Source organism: Triplophysa rosa, unplaced genomic scaffold (assembly GCF_024868665.1).
Source record: "Triplophysa rosa unplaced genomic scaffold, Trosa_1v2 scaffold405_ERROPOS78811, whole genome shotgun sequence".
Taxonomy (NCBI): domain Eukaryota; kingdom Metazoa; phylum Chordata; class Actinopteri; order Cypriniformes; family Nemacheilidae; genus Triplophysa; species Triplophysa rosa.
The window spans coordinates 24,220-39,886 of NW_026634404.1; the positions used below are offsets into that span (position 1 = coordinate 24,220).

At 39.0% G+C, this 15,667-nt stretch overlaps 1 pseudogene; it reads left to right on the plus strand.

Moving 5' to 3' along the window:
* Nucleotides 1-1,744: 1,744 nt before the first annotated feature.
* Nucleotides 1,745-8,806, plus strand: LOC130550702 (uncharacterized; annotated as a pseudogene).
* Nucleotides 8,807-15,667: the final 6,861 nt, after the last annotated feature.

The window sequence follows — 15,667 nt, forward strand, 5'->3', positions numbered from 1 at the left end:
ACACAATCCTCCATACGAGGAAGCGGAAACGAATCAGCTTTTGTCACCGCATTAACCTTTCAGTAGTCGGTGCAAAAACGAACTGAACCATCACTTTTAGGAACAAGAAGACAGGGAGAACTTCAACCACTGGAACTCGGAACAGCCAGCCCGTTATCAAGAAGATATTTAACTTCAACCTTGCATACTCTCCCGTTTATTTGGGTTAGTACGATAAGCATGTTGTTTAATAGGCGGGTGATCTCCAACGTCAACATCATGACATACCAAAGTTGTGCGTGAAGGTATATCAGAAAATAATTCGGCATGGCTATGTATTAATTCAACGAGATCCTCTCTGTGACCAGTAGGCAAATAAGAAAGATACACTTCCAACTCTTTCAAGGTCTCAGAATTTCTCAAGTGAACGCCAGAAACAGGAACACTTCGTACATTCAGGTTGTCTTCGCTGGGACAATACGAATGCAAAACTGCAACATGAGATACAGCGGCAACAGAGGTTTTTAACTCAGTACCAGGATATCGAGAGAAGTATGGCTTTAACATATTTATGTGACATACACAAGTTTTTCGTTTTCTCTCAGGCATGCAGATCACGTAATCAGTGTCACTCAGCTTGGCGTCAACTACATAGGGACCTGAAAACTTGCCTGCAGTGATGAACCCACGATGGGAAGAAAAACAAAACTTTATCACCAACTTCAAAAGAACGGGGTACAGCCTTTAAGTCGAAACGAGTCTTCATTTTCGCCTGGGCAGACGAAGGCGAAGCACGAGCTAAATCACAAAGTCGATGCAAACGTTCACGAAACGTGCTTACATAGTCTAACACATTAATAAGAGGCGATTCCTCAGACATCCACTTTTCTTTCAACAACTTCAAAGGGCCAAGCACGGTATGACCAAACACTAAGTCGGCTGGGCTGAAACCCAATGATTCCTGTGGGGTTTCTCGTACAGCAAAAGGCAATAAAGATACACCCTCATCCCATTCTCTCTCTGACTCGGAACAATACGTACGCATCATCGATTTTAAGGTTTGGTGAAAACGCTCCAAAGCACCTTGAGATTCTGGATGATAGGCTCTAGAGGTTTTATGAACAATATTCAGTTGGGACAACACTTGTTTAAATACTCTGGACATAAAATTACTTCCCTGGTCAGTTTGAACTACCCGGGGAAGACCAAAGGTGGAAAAGAACTTAATAAGGGCACGCAAAATAACCTTTGTCTTCAAAGAGCGTAGCGGCACAGCCTCAGGGAAACGTGTAGCCGCACACATCATGGTCAACAAATACTTTTGCCCAGATTTATTTCGAGGTAATGGTCCCACACAATCTAAAATGATGCGCTCGAAAGGTTCACCTATTACAGGGATAGGTCGGAGGGGTGCTGGAATAATTTTCTGATTGGGCTTTCCCACTATCTGGCAATCATGACAAGTCCTGCAATATCTCACTACGTCAGTTTTTAGTCCGGGTCAGAAGAAATTATGCAATATACGATGGTAAGTTTTCGTAACACCTAAATGTCCTGAAAAGCTATGGTCGTGGGCCAGATTTAACACTTGGGTACGGTATTTAGTCGGCACGACCATCTGATACACTGACTGAAGTTCAGGCGCAGAAATGACTGGTAACCATTTTCTCATAAGTAACCTGCCATCCAAGAAATAGCTTGCACCCTTATCAGACAATTTTTCTTTACTCACTGCAAAAGCTCTGCATTTAATAAGTGAAGGATCATGCAGTTGCTCGCCGACAAAAGTGTCTCTATCAGCGAACAACGACAAGTCCAGTTCAGCACCACCAGAGATGGACAGCGACTCGGAACGTTTGCACGCAGGTACAGGTGGAATTTTAGAACAACCAACTGCAGTATCAGCGTTAACTGTAGAGAATAAAAAGCTGTCAGATAAATCAACCACTTCATTAAATTTGCGTGCCTGTGCCCGTGTAACCGCACAAGCGGGAAATACCGATGGAGAAACAGAAGCCAAATCAGGAAATTCATTAGCTTTAGAAATTGGATCGTCCACTACTTGTGGGAGGGACATCACTCTGCCTCCAGCCAAATCATTTCCAAGGATAAAATCAACACTTTTAACGGGTAATTGAGGACGAACAGTGACTTTAACACAGTCACTAACAAGTTCGGATTGGATATGCACGTTATGCAAAGGAACCTTATGTATACCCAACTCTATTCCCTGATCTAACACATCTGATCCAGAATATGAATCATTCGAAAATGGTAACACACTACTAAGAATAAACGATTGGGCAGCCCCAGTATCACGAAGAACCCGAATTGGGATCTGTTTGTCTTCCTCACCAGGAAAAAAAACAACACCTTTTGAAACGAATGGGTCATACACAGAATCACTTCTCTGATAAGACAAATTCAATTGCGGGCTAGTAGCACAAACAAAAGCAACACTTTTAGGCACCTGATCTTTAAAAGGCGAATTCTTCTTTCCTAACACAGGACAAACAGCAATAAGATGACCGAGTTAACGGCAATAAAAGCATTCGCTTTTTTCGTTTGGATCAGTAACAACAGAAGTTTTAGAACTCCTCACATGTCTATCGGAATTATATGATACAACATTTTCACGACGAACATTGGAAACAAAGGTGCTTTTATGCGTCAAAATAAATTCTTCAGCACATACTGCCGCCTGCGCAAGAGTCGTTACTTTTTGCTCGTTTAGATACACCACAATTTTGTCAGGTAACGAATTTTTAAAATCCTCTACGAGCAAAAGCTCACGAAGTTGTGCATAATCCAAAACCTTGCTGGAGTAGCACCATTTATCAAAAAGAGTCGCCTTTTCACGTGCAAACTCCACGAAAGTTTGATTGGCAGTTTTCAAATGAGTACGGAATTTCTGACGGTAAGCTTCGGGCACTAACTCGTAGGCTCTCAGTATGGTGGCCTTTAAAACTTCATAATTGAGACTTTCTTGAATAGATAAAGCCGCACATACTTCTTGCGCTTTTCCAACCAACTTGCGCTGGAGCAGGAGTGACCAAACATCCCTGGGCCAATGCAAGGCGGCGGCAATGCGTTCGAAAGCATTAAAATAAGAGTCGACTTCACTTTCTCTAAACGTGGGAACTAAACGAATTTGCTTACTTATGTCAAATTCTGGAGGAGATGGTGAAACAGGAGTAAAAGTCTGTGCACTTGGCAGTGGACTCACCGATGGACGGCGCACCCCTTGCGCTTGCAACTCACACTGCCTATATCGCAACAGCTGGGTATCGTGCTCCTGCCTTTTAGCTTCCAAGTCAAGCTCCTTAAGGCGGATCGCTAGTTTTAGGTCTTCCGTACTCAGACCAATAAACGAATGTGGACCCAATCCTCCGTCTGCAATCGGCACTTTGGCAGTAGCCTCCGCCGCTGACAATGCGTCCTCCTCAGACGGATCGGTATCCTCACCCGGCAGCTTACTTGGGCCTTCGGCTTTTAGCACCCCAGCACTCAAAAGACCCTCCTGTAATACTTCTCTCACAACTGGTTTTTTAGACCCTTTTGGAATAGAGATATCATAATAATCAGCAATCACCATTAAATCATCTTTCCTACATTTTCGCAAAATCTGCCACGAAGGTGACTGTTTAAAGGCCTCAACATTGAACTCCATGATCAATTACATACACATATACACAAATGAAATCCGCCAATCAAAACATTTTAACATACTCACCAGCAAGGTATACTCACAAAAACTACGAATGCGGGAACGAAAATCCCCGACGAGCCCCCATTTTATTGCAACCTCTAGGGGTTGGTTGCAATAAAGGGTAAAGAGACTCTCCCAGCCGTCAGACCAACTCACAAACCAAAGGACATCAAATTAATTTTCATGTATGTATTGTCCAAAAAATTAATATAATTAATAAACAACAAGAATTTGGTTGAAACAAGACAGAATATAAACAGACAGGTCTTCATTTTTAAGGAAAGATAATAAATGTAATGATGAGCTTCAGGGTGACCCCTAGCCCAAAATAACAAACAGAACAATTCTACAAAGTAAAAGGGAAAATAACTAACCTGTTAAGATAAAAGAAAAATACAGAAATTTAACCTAACTACCTTACATAAACAAAGGCAAACGAGCTTCAAACCAAAAAGAGGCAGGTCACCCCTACGAATGGACTTTATCCATTTGTTGCTTGAATAATTGATGAACCAAACAATACATTACAAAGAACACGTTTGTGTTGGTCTGTTAGTCTGGCGGCTGCCGGAGCCCTGAGCTGTACGACCGACCCGCAGAGTCGCAAGCTGCCTCATTCCACCTGCTCTCGGACTTTTGAAAGGAAGCATGATTTGCAGCAACCAATCACCATCAGCAGGGCGAAGCCAGCAATCAATGAGGAGGTGCCAGCGGCAACTCGCACTGACTGTGGGAACAAAGCGAGAGAAAGAGACAACAAAAAAAGAACTAGGCACTCACACGTAACAAGTGTGCATTCCTGTGAATACAGCAGATGTATCAAATATTCTTCCACGAAACGAATGCGATGACAAGTTAATAAGCATCAAACTGAAGCGCAAGTTGACCTACAAAGGGCATTACGAGTACAAGTACGTGCACACTGATCGTGTGAAAGACGCTCTAAAATATTTGATCAGGTACAACAAGTGGTACAAAGACATTGAGATTAATGAACAGTGGATCAACTCTTTGGATGAACTGGAAGAGATTGTTGTTGACGACAAAGAAATGGAAGAACAAGATGTTCAAGTTGAGAAGACTTATGAGGAAAACGATACTGAAGAACAACCCGAGGAAGACTTGACTTACATCAAAGAGCAAGGCGGTCTTTTGTCAGATACTTCATTACAACCTGTAGATATCGGTTCAGAAATAATCGATCAGCATTTTCGGGATGTGTTAAACGTAGCGCCAGCTGAAGGAAACAGTCCTGTTAGATTGCTAGCTGATGAGACTAATGAAGCCAAATGTTTCCCTATTCTCTTTCCAACCAGCGGGCCAACGTTTCATGATGACAGAGAAGTAAGAATCACATTGTCACGAAACCTCAATGCACGAATCCTGAATGCAGATGGACGTTTTGCTCGGATCACAGACTTAATTTTCTATGCGCAATATTTGTCAGAATTGGATCAGATCCTGTCTAATGTTTCCATTGCTTTACGAAAAGGGTCAGACAAGAGTTTGTTGCAGGAAGTCAGATCGGAAGTACTCACAGATCCCAACTCTCTAACCAAAATATTGAATTATGATGAAGGATACAAGTTTTTGAGACCGGTCCGTGGAACACCTCCCTATTGGCAAACCTCTCAAAAAGACCTGTTTGCACTGATAAGACAATTAGGCATTCCGACCTTCTTTGCGTCCTTTAGTGCCGTGGATCTGAGATGGCCTGAAATGACACTATGTTGAATCTAGAAGGAAAAAACGTAAACGTTGATGAATTGGACTGGTCTGAAAAGTGTGGACTGATTTGCCGTAATCCAGTCACTGCTGCAAGAATGTTCGATCATAGGTGGCATTGTTTTTTAAAAGATGTCATTATGTCTCCTGCTGAACCTATCGGAAAGGTAAAGGATTACTTTTATCGTGTAGAGTTTCAACAGCGTGGATCTCCTCATGTTCATTGTCTGTTTTGGGTTGAAGATGCTCCCAAGTTAAACGAAGACAACGATGCTTTGTAGATCAACGAAGACATGATGACAGAGAAGTAAGACAACGACGAACGACCTTTATAGATCGTTACATCACTTGTGAGATCCCAAGAGAGGATGACGGTGAATTGTATGAGACGGCCAACAGCGTTCAAAAGCACAGCGTCAGACATTCTAAGACGTGCCGAAAGAAGAACACAGTTTGTAGGTTTAACTTTCCACGACCACCATCTGGCCGTACCTTCATAACACGAGCTGTTTTAAATTATTTGAAAAGCAATGACAAGCATGACACTGCAAGTGCTATTCTGAAGAAAATCAAATCTGCCTTAACGGATTCTGATGTCGTATTTGATTCTACAGATGCATTTTTTCAATCTATTGGGATTAATCAGTCTGTGTTTGAGAAGGCATGCAAGATTTGTTCCAAGAAGAAAAGTGTTGTCCTGAAACGAAATCCAAATGATGTTTGGGTAAACCAATATAACACACATTTATTGTGTGCGTGGAAAGGCAACATGGATATCCAGACAGATGCCTACTCTGTAGTGGTTTATATTATTAGTTACATCACTAAAGTGGAACGAGATGGGACTGTTGTTGCAACGTGCACAAAACGAAGCGATGAATGGAAATCTCGAAGCAAGATCAGCGTTAAAAATGTTGGGAAGCGTATACCTGCACAACAGGGAGATTTCTGCACAAGAAGCGGTGTATCGATTAACGGGTATGCACTTGAAAGAATGTTCTCGCAAAGTCCAGTTTATTCCAATCGGAACGGATCCCGTGAAGATGAGTTTACCTTTACGCATTCTCCAAAACCGAGATGGCCAGCGTTGTGAAGAAAGCTCTATTTGGATGAAGAGTCTAGTTGACAGATACAAGAGCAGGCTGCAAACGCAACAATTTGACATTCTGTGTCTTGCCAGTTTTTGTTCGGAGCACAGGATATTGTCGTTATCTGAGATTTCTTCACAAACAAAGTCATCCAAAGACAAGGTGATCAAGCTTAACAACAACTGTGGCTATATGATGAAGAGAACTCGAACAGAACCTGTAGTGGTAAGGTACCCAAGATTTTTGCCGACAAAAGATCCAGTGAAGTACCATTATTCACTGTTACAACTCTTTTTACCTCATTACGAAGATTGGCAGCTGAAGCCTGACAGTTTTAGCACTTACGAAGATTTCTACAATGACGGTGCTGTGAAATGCGGAAGTGATGTGGCTACAGTAAAATCTATTGTCGATGCCAATCGAGCACTTTTTGAAAAGGTAAGTCATGTAATGGAAAGAGCTCAACAGCTTTTGGAGCAAGGTGTTGATTTGGAGGACACTTTGGCTCTACAGTGTCCTGAAACGGAAAAGCAACATGATGAATGTCTAGAACTAAAGAAGAAAAAAACACTTCCTGACGAGGATGATTCTGATGTGCTTATTCCAGATCTAATGGCAAACCCTCAAGCTTCATTTACAATTGATACCAATAATGCTGTGATGTCTAGAGACGAAGCATCATCTTTGCTAAGATCGTTAAATGCTGAACAATAAGCGATATTTTACAAAATTCATGGTGTCTACAAAAACTACTCGGAGAAAACCATGAGCAGTTTTACTTGTTTGTTACTGGTGGAGCAGGAACAGGAAAAAGCCATTTAATCAAAGCAATATACTATGAGTCTTCTAGGCTCTTATCTCAGCTTTCTGAAAACCCTGACGATAGGAGTGTGACTTTATGCGTGTCAACAGGAGTGGCTGCGTACAACATTGGTGCGGCAACAATCCACAACACACTATCGATTGGTGCTAATGTCAAATTGCCATATCAACCCCTTATCAACGATAAAATCAATTATCTGCATTGCAAAATGGGATCTTTGTAAATTCTGATCATTGATGAGGTATCCATGGTGCATCATCACCATTTGTCATATGTTCATGGGAGATTGAGACAGTTCAAACAAACCGGTGACTACTCTGTCTTTGGAAAAGTGAGCATTGTCGCAGTAGGTGATTTTTATCAGCTTCCACCTGTCAGAGGAATTCCCCTCTATTCTGATACAAATGGAGTGAACCTTTGGCACAATAACTTTGAAATTGCTGAACTGACAAAAGTTGTTAGGCAACAGAATGCATGTTTTGCTGAAATGTTAAATCGACAGAGTTCGCAAGAAGAAAGGGCCTCTAATCCTTACTGACATTAAGATGTTGAAACAATGTGAAACGGGAGAAGCGTGTGACGCTATTCATATATTTCCTACGAATGCTGAAGTTGACGAATACAACGCTCAGAGACATAACGAGGCTTGCCCAGAAGCAATCAGTATTCGAGTTCAAGATTTTGTAGAGTAATGTTGAAGAAAAACATAGATGTTTCTGATGATCTTGTCAACGGTGCGTTTGGCACTGTGGTGCATGTAAGCAGAAGTCAAAAACAGCACGATGAAGATGAGTTCGATGATGACTTTCCATCAGCTATTCACGTAGTCGTTGACAATCCAAATGTTGGTAAAACTCAGAGATCAAAGCAGACTTTAACACTGAGACTGATTTCTAAGAAATTCTGTAACTGCTCTGCACCTGTAAAAAGGTATGTTACGAGATTATCTATATCAAACTGTTCAACTTTATTAAACATCAAGATGCATCTATTTACTTTCATATGTCTAAACGGTTATCAAGCAAGGTCTACCCCCATAAGTTAAAATATCTGCTTTATGGTTATCAAGCAAGGTCTACCCCCATAAGTTAAAATATCTGCTTTACGAGATTATCTATATCAAACTGTTCAACTTTATTAAACATCAAGATGCATCTATTTACTTTCATATGTCTAAACGGTTATCAAGCAAGGTCTACCCCCATAAGTTAAAATATCTGCTTTATGCAATAATATTTGTATTAGATTAGTAGATATTTGTACCACTGCATTGTCTTTTTGGTTTCCATCTATGCCGTGTGATATGTCTTCCGAGATTCCGAGGGTTCCTGTCCAACGTTTCCTAAGTTTGATCCAGTGTTCATCACTCTCAATCCTAATTGCTCTTCTTTCTGGAGGTCCAAAGCTACATCCAGTCAAGGTTGTTGTACAGTTTGACGTATGTAAATGTGTTGCCCATGCAGAGGTGTAAAGAGTACCTGAAAACAATACTTAAGTAAAAGTAAAGATACCTTGCAGTGAAAATTACTCCATTACAAGTTACAAGTCACCAATTCCAAAATGACTTCAGTAAAAGTCTTAGAGTATCTGATTTTAACAGTACTTGAGTATTTTACTCATACTGAATGTAGGCTCAAAGAAGCACTAGTCCTCAACACTTAAGAGAAACGTCAGTGAAAAACTAGAAACAGTTGATTTGTGAGGAGAGCAATCACATTTATTTTCTTAAATCATATTAAGACTGAACACCTCAAAATTGCAACAAATCATGATCGACACCATAACCTACATCTAATCACAAACGCCCTAAGTCTCATTTAAGCTCAAGTGCTCATAAGTAAACCAAACTCCTTCAAAAAGGTCTCTTCAATATAACGGATAAATAAAATAATGTTAAGTAGAATTAAAAATCAAAGCCTTTTTGCACTGGACATGCTGGTTTGGGCCTCATCGCCAGCTGCAGTCATGTCCTCATTTCACATACACTGTTAGTCCTTACCTGCCATTTCTACAGTAATATATTGGCAACACTGTTGCCAGCTAGTTACTGTAGGTGTTTTACAGTAAACTACTGCAATGGCTGTTTGAAGATACATTATTAAAGAATCTATTAATGCACTTAAGTCACACAGTCTTAGATGAACAAGTGTAAATAACAGATGAACACAATAAATCTGTCAAGATTTCACCAGAGGAGAATTAAACACAAACATCAATAACATCTTCACATATTACAGACACCACTTTCACTTTATTTCTGTCATCTGTGTAAGATCTTATTGGGATTTAACTCTAGTTCATAGTGGTTCAATTATGTTTTAAGTCACCATTATGGTGATCAGTGTTTGCTTTGGTTGGACTCTTTGACTTTCTTGTAGCTTTATAATGTACACTTATACAATAACACTGAAAGGAACCGCAACTTTATGTTTGCTTAGTAACTGAAGATACATCTACTCAACTCAACTCAACTTTATTTATATAGCGCTTTTACAATTTTCATTGTTACAAAGCAGCTGCACATGAGACACATTGACTACAAGCAAAACAATCAAAGTTGTACCTGCAAAAACAAGAAAAGGTTGAAACACAGAAGACAGACACACCCACACACAAAACACTCCACACACACAACACGCACCAACACACACAGACACAGAGACACACACACACACGGATGCGCACGCACACACACACAACACACACACACACACACATTCAGTGAGGAGCCACATTTAGGATAAAGGAGAGAGAAGCACAGGTAATATAACAGATAATAAATTTATATGCATATTAATTAAGTAAAATTTAAAATTCTAAAGCAGCCCCCGTCAGGCAGATAGTGCAAAAAGTATGCAACGGTGGGAGAACCAAAACTCTGAAAAATTCAATCATTAAATAATAATAATATAGCATTTAAGATTTATTAAGATATGTTTGGTAAAGTGGTAACATGTTATAATGGAAAGATCTCTGTCAGAAAATCTTTCTTTGCAATTGAGACACAATTAGACACTTGACATACAAACCTCATCAAGGTTGACAAACAATCATGAATGAGTTTTGTACTATGTACCCAGCATGCATTGCAGCATGAAGCTGTTCAGTTGATTGTCATCATTGTTGAGATTCATATGTGGATTGTTCATTTCTCTGTGTCCGACTTATTCTATATGTTAATATTTTGTCTATATAGTGTGAGAGCAGTTTTGAAAATTGAAATACTATACATTCTTTTTACTGGTTTACATCACTTCATGGCAATAGTCCCACCATATGGTCAAATTTTGAGCAAACTTGTTTAGAGCACATTTGGGAAGAGTTATTTTTAAAAATTAGAGCTTTTGTAGATATGTGACCTACAGTAACTAGCTGGCAACAGTGTTGCCAATATATTACTGTAGAAATAACAGGTAAGGGCTAACCGTGTATAAACCGCCAGTGATTGACATCTACCGGATACTGCACTCATATTCATATAAAGACATGTTGACAAGTTTTTGTAAGTTATGGCAAAATCCACAAGATTGTAGTACCTTCATTGCCCTGTAAGTGGCAATATTAATTATAAGATAGGTGCAATGCAAAATGTAATATTTAATTGCATTAGTCATTACAAATGTAGTGGAGTAAAGAGTACATATACTTGTTCAAAAATGTAGTTAAGTAGAGAGTAAAAGTTGCTAATATCTTTAATACTCACAACTACAAAGTAGCCAAAAAGATACTAAGTAAAGTAACTAAGTACATTTACTCCAATACTTTACACCACTGAACATGTGCTCCACAAACTACTATGAAGAACTGCACAACAGATAAAAAAGGTATATGTAAAAAAGTCATTATAAGATTCGTAGACGGCAAACGTTTTCTCTCAACCATGTATTGACTCACAAACAATACACTTTCAGCTTTGTGCAACCGTACTCTATAACAACTTGTGATATTCCAAGATCCACAAACTTTGATAATGATTCCCAAGTCCACAAACCTCTATAAAGACGTCTACTACTGACAAAAAGGTAAAGTAAGACAACATCTGTATTATGACGAGTTCCTGTCATCGTGATAAAAGTTATTGCATAAACCGTTTATCATGTGAATGTTTGTTTACAGATTTGTAAAATATACTGCAATGAGAACTTCCACATACCCATCATAAGGTCCTGTGCTCCATGAACTACTATGAAGAAGTGCACAACAGATAAAAATGTAAATATAATATTATCATTTTAAGATTTCCAGACATCCTAAACTTTCCTTCAAGCATGTACTAACCCACAAACAATACACTTCCAGCTTTGTGCAACCCTACTCAATAACAACTTGTGATCTTCCAAGGTCCACAAACTTTTAGAAAGATATCCACTACTGACAAAAAGGTAAAGTAAGACAATGTCTGTATTAATAGGAGGCGCTGTCATCGTCATAAAAATTAGTGCGCACACAGTTTATCGTGTGAACATGTGTTTACAAGTTTCTACGATACACCGAAATGAGAACTTCCACGTACCCATGATAAGATCTTGTGCTCCAAAAATTACTATGAAGAAGTGCACAACAGATAAAAATGTATATATAATATTGTCATTTTACGATTTTCAGATATAACATAAACTTTCCTTGAAGCATGTACGAACCCACAAACGATACGCTTCCAGCTTTGTGCAACCCTACTCGATAACAACTTGGGAATCTTTATAGAAGTTTGTGACCTCAGAATAAGTACAAGTACACAAACTTCTATAAATATGTCTACTACTGACAAAAAGGTAAAGTAAGACACCGTCTGTATTAATTTGAGTCGCTGTCATCGTGATAAAATCTATAGTGTAAAAATTATATTTATCATTATTAAACTAGCAGCCAATGAATACATTTTATTCAAAAGAATGTTGAATGTACACTCTAAAAAATACTGGGTTGTTTTTTTAACCCAACCGCTGAGTTGAGCCTGTTGGGTCATTTTGTTGGGTTATTTTCTCAATGTTGGGTAGTTTTTTGTGTAACCCAATCGTTGGGTTACCGGTTGGGTCCAACTGAGTGACAGTTCAGAGAGTAAACCCCTCCCCCTCCTCGACGCCTCAGACAAACTCTACCTTCGCGGGCATTTTGAATCACCTCAGGAACAGAGAAAAAAAGGTATGTTTGAGAGTTTTTAATCTATAAAACTATCACTGTACATCAGAAAATGCATAAGGATGCAAACTTCGGAGGTTCACATTAGGTTTGAAAAGTACCATTTATCTTAGTTAGCTTTGGTTAGTTAACGTTAGTCTGAATGCCCACGTTGTTATAACTTACAGCTTTTGAATAATTAAAACGTCCTTTATGGTCTACATTTCCTCTGAAATCTGTGACCTGTGTGAGTCATTTAGTTCGGTAAGTGCATCTATATTAGGTCAACACGCGAGCGTCCTGTCAAAAAGCAAACATCAGCTGGATGTTTGCTTTTTGACACGACGCTCATATAAAGAAATCTTATTTTTTGTAATAAATACTACTAGTTTTCGGTCACGGAACGTAGTTTTAACAGTCTTTTAGACGAGAATGTAGTTGTTTAGACCTTAAATATGCGATTTATATATAAACATAGTGTTGGACTTTTGAGGCAGTCCTGCATGTTCAAAAATTTGCGCAGAGACGTTCTTCAAAATCGATTAGAAGTTTATTATCAGATGTAAAAAGGGGTAACAAAGCTTTGGGTTGCCAGACGACCTCCTAACTCCATCACAAGCCAACAACCCAAATTATTCAAAAACACATATATTTATTTGGTATGTGACGTCGTTCGCATCTTCTGACTCCTCCCCTGCCTTGTAAGGAGTGCTGCTCTCTCTCCACCAATCACCATGCATATCTGCAAAACATCTCTTTTGCACGACACATGTTTTGCAACGTGTGGTCAGTTGCTAATAAAGAGGAAGTGTCGTCTAGAGACAGTTTCATATCGCAAAACAACTTGTAAAAATACTTTCAGTAAAAAACTCAATCATCTAATGCTTTTAATTATGCAGCATTGTTTCTCAATCCTATGATTCAATAAGACACATCAAAACTCATGATTATACTTAAAACATATGCATTGGATTAATTCATAACATCCCTTCCTTATAAGACTCTTTGAGTGTGTGTGTTGTTAGTTAAAACTTTGTCAAAACGAGCTGTTCTATTTCTGCAAGCTTGTTCCTCTTTTTTGTGGTTTCACGAATCCGGCACGTACACACAAACCCTCTATTTCATCTCTGTATTTTTCCACTAGATAAAACAGCAAGCAAACACATTAAAAGCACACAGCTTAATTATTTAATGAAAGAAAACACTTATTGATTATATTGGTAATTAAATCATACTTCTAACTGAATAATATTTCCACAATACACTAAGAATCCTGTTATATGTCAGCAGTGAGAAATATATTTTTATTTATAAAAAATGTTTTTTGTTTATAGTAAAACTAAGTTTATTTTTTATTAATGGTTCTCTTCTTAAATACTTTTTTTTGGCAAAATATGTAAAGGTCAATATGTGGCACAAAATGTTACCCCAATTAAATAATTGAAAAATTAAATACAAATGTTAACTATTAAGTTGAATTTTAAGACACCATTTAGTAAAGTGTGTGTTTTATTTATATGTTATGCTCTACATATTTTAGCATACTTTAACAAATGTCTGTATTTAATAAACACACAGAATTTTCTGAATTCATTCAATTTATTTATGTATACATTTGTTCCTTCTTTTCTTTAGTCATTCATTCACTCACTACCTCCTTCCATCTCTCCCTCCATCCCTCCCGGTACTGTGCTAGGTTTGTGTTTTTGTGTGTGTTTTCTTTGCATCTGCTTCTGCTGTGGTTTATACTCCTGGCACCAAGCAAAAATAAGGTTTTAGGAATAGTCACAAGCATAGGGGGCAAATTTAGATACTTTAACCTATTATTGATACATATGAGAAAGCTCTACCCCCTTTTGAACTATCAGAAGTCCAGAGTTTTGTGATCGTAGAGAGCGTGATGGGTTGTAGCGTGATAGAAGCGGGAGCTACACAGTTTAATGCTTTATACAGTAAGTGATTAGAAGTACTTTATAGTATATACGGTACTTAATCGGTAGCCGGTATAGGGATGATAGAATTGGTGTTATGTGGTCAAATTTTCTAGACCTTGTAATCAGAATCAGAATCAGAATCAGAAGAGCTTTATTGCCAAGTGTGCTTGCACACACAAGGAATTTTCTTTGGTGTTGGAAGCTTCTAGTACAGACATTCAACACAATGACAATACAATATAATACGATTTACAGTCTAAAAGATTCTAAATTGTGCATATATAAAATAAAGACTATTTTACAGAAAATGGGGGATAATAACATATAAGAGACATTGTACAGGGTAGTATATAGTAGAATAAACATATTGTATGTACACTTGTGCAAATGGATAATTTAGTAAGTAGAGGTAGTGTTATATCATGTATACATAAGATGTAGATATAATAAGGCACTATAGTGCACACTATAGGAGTAGTGGAAGTGGAATATTGCTCTTAAGGAGCAGTTATCTGTTTAGGAGGGAGATTGCCTGGGGGAAGAAGCTGCTTCTGTGTCTGGAAGTCCTGGTGTTTGGTGCTCTAAAGCGCCGGCCAGAGGGCAGCAGATCAAAGAGTTTGTGTGCTGGGTGTGTGGAGTCAATGATGATTTTTCTTGCCCTGTTTTTCACTCTGGAATCGTACAGGTCCTGAAGTGTGGGCAGAGGAGCACCAATAATTTTCTCAGCACTACGAACTGTCCGTTGTAGTCTTCGTAGGTCTGATTTGGTGGCCGAGCCATACCAAACAGTAATTGAAGTGCACAGAACAGATTCGATGACCACTGAGTAGAACTGGGTCAGTAGCTCCTGTGGTAGGTTGAACTTCCTCAATTGACGGAGGAAGTATAACCTCTGCTGGGCCTTCTTTACAATGGAGTCTATGTGGGACTCCCACTTCAGGTCCTGAGAGATGGTGGAGCCCAGGAACCTGAATGACTCCACAGTATCCACAGTGCTGTCCAGGATGGTGAGGGGAGGAAGTGATGGAGGGTTCCTTCTGAAATCCACTATCATCTCCACTGTCTTGAATGCATTCAGCTCTAGGTTGTTTTGACTACACCAGGCAGCCAGCTGAGCAACCTCCTTTCTGTAGGCAGATTCATCACCGTCTTGAATAAGGCCAATGACTGTGGTGTCATCTGCAAACTTCAGGAGTTTGACAGAAGGGTCTGTAGAGGTGCATTCGTTTGTGTAGAGTGAATATAGCAGTGGAGAAAGAACACATCCTTGAGGAGCTCCGGTGCTGATGGT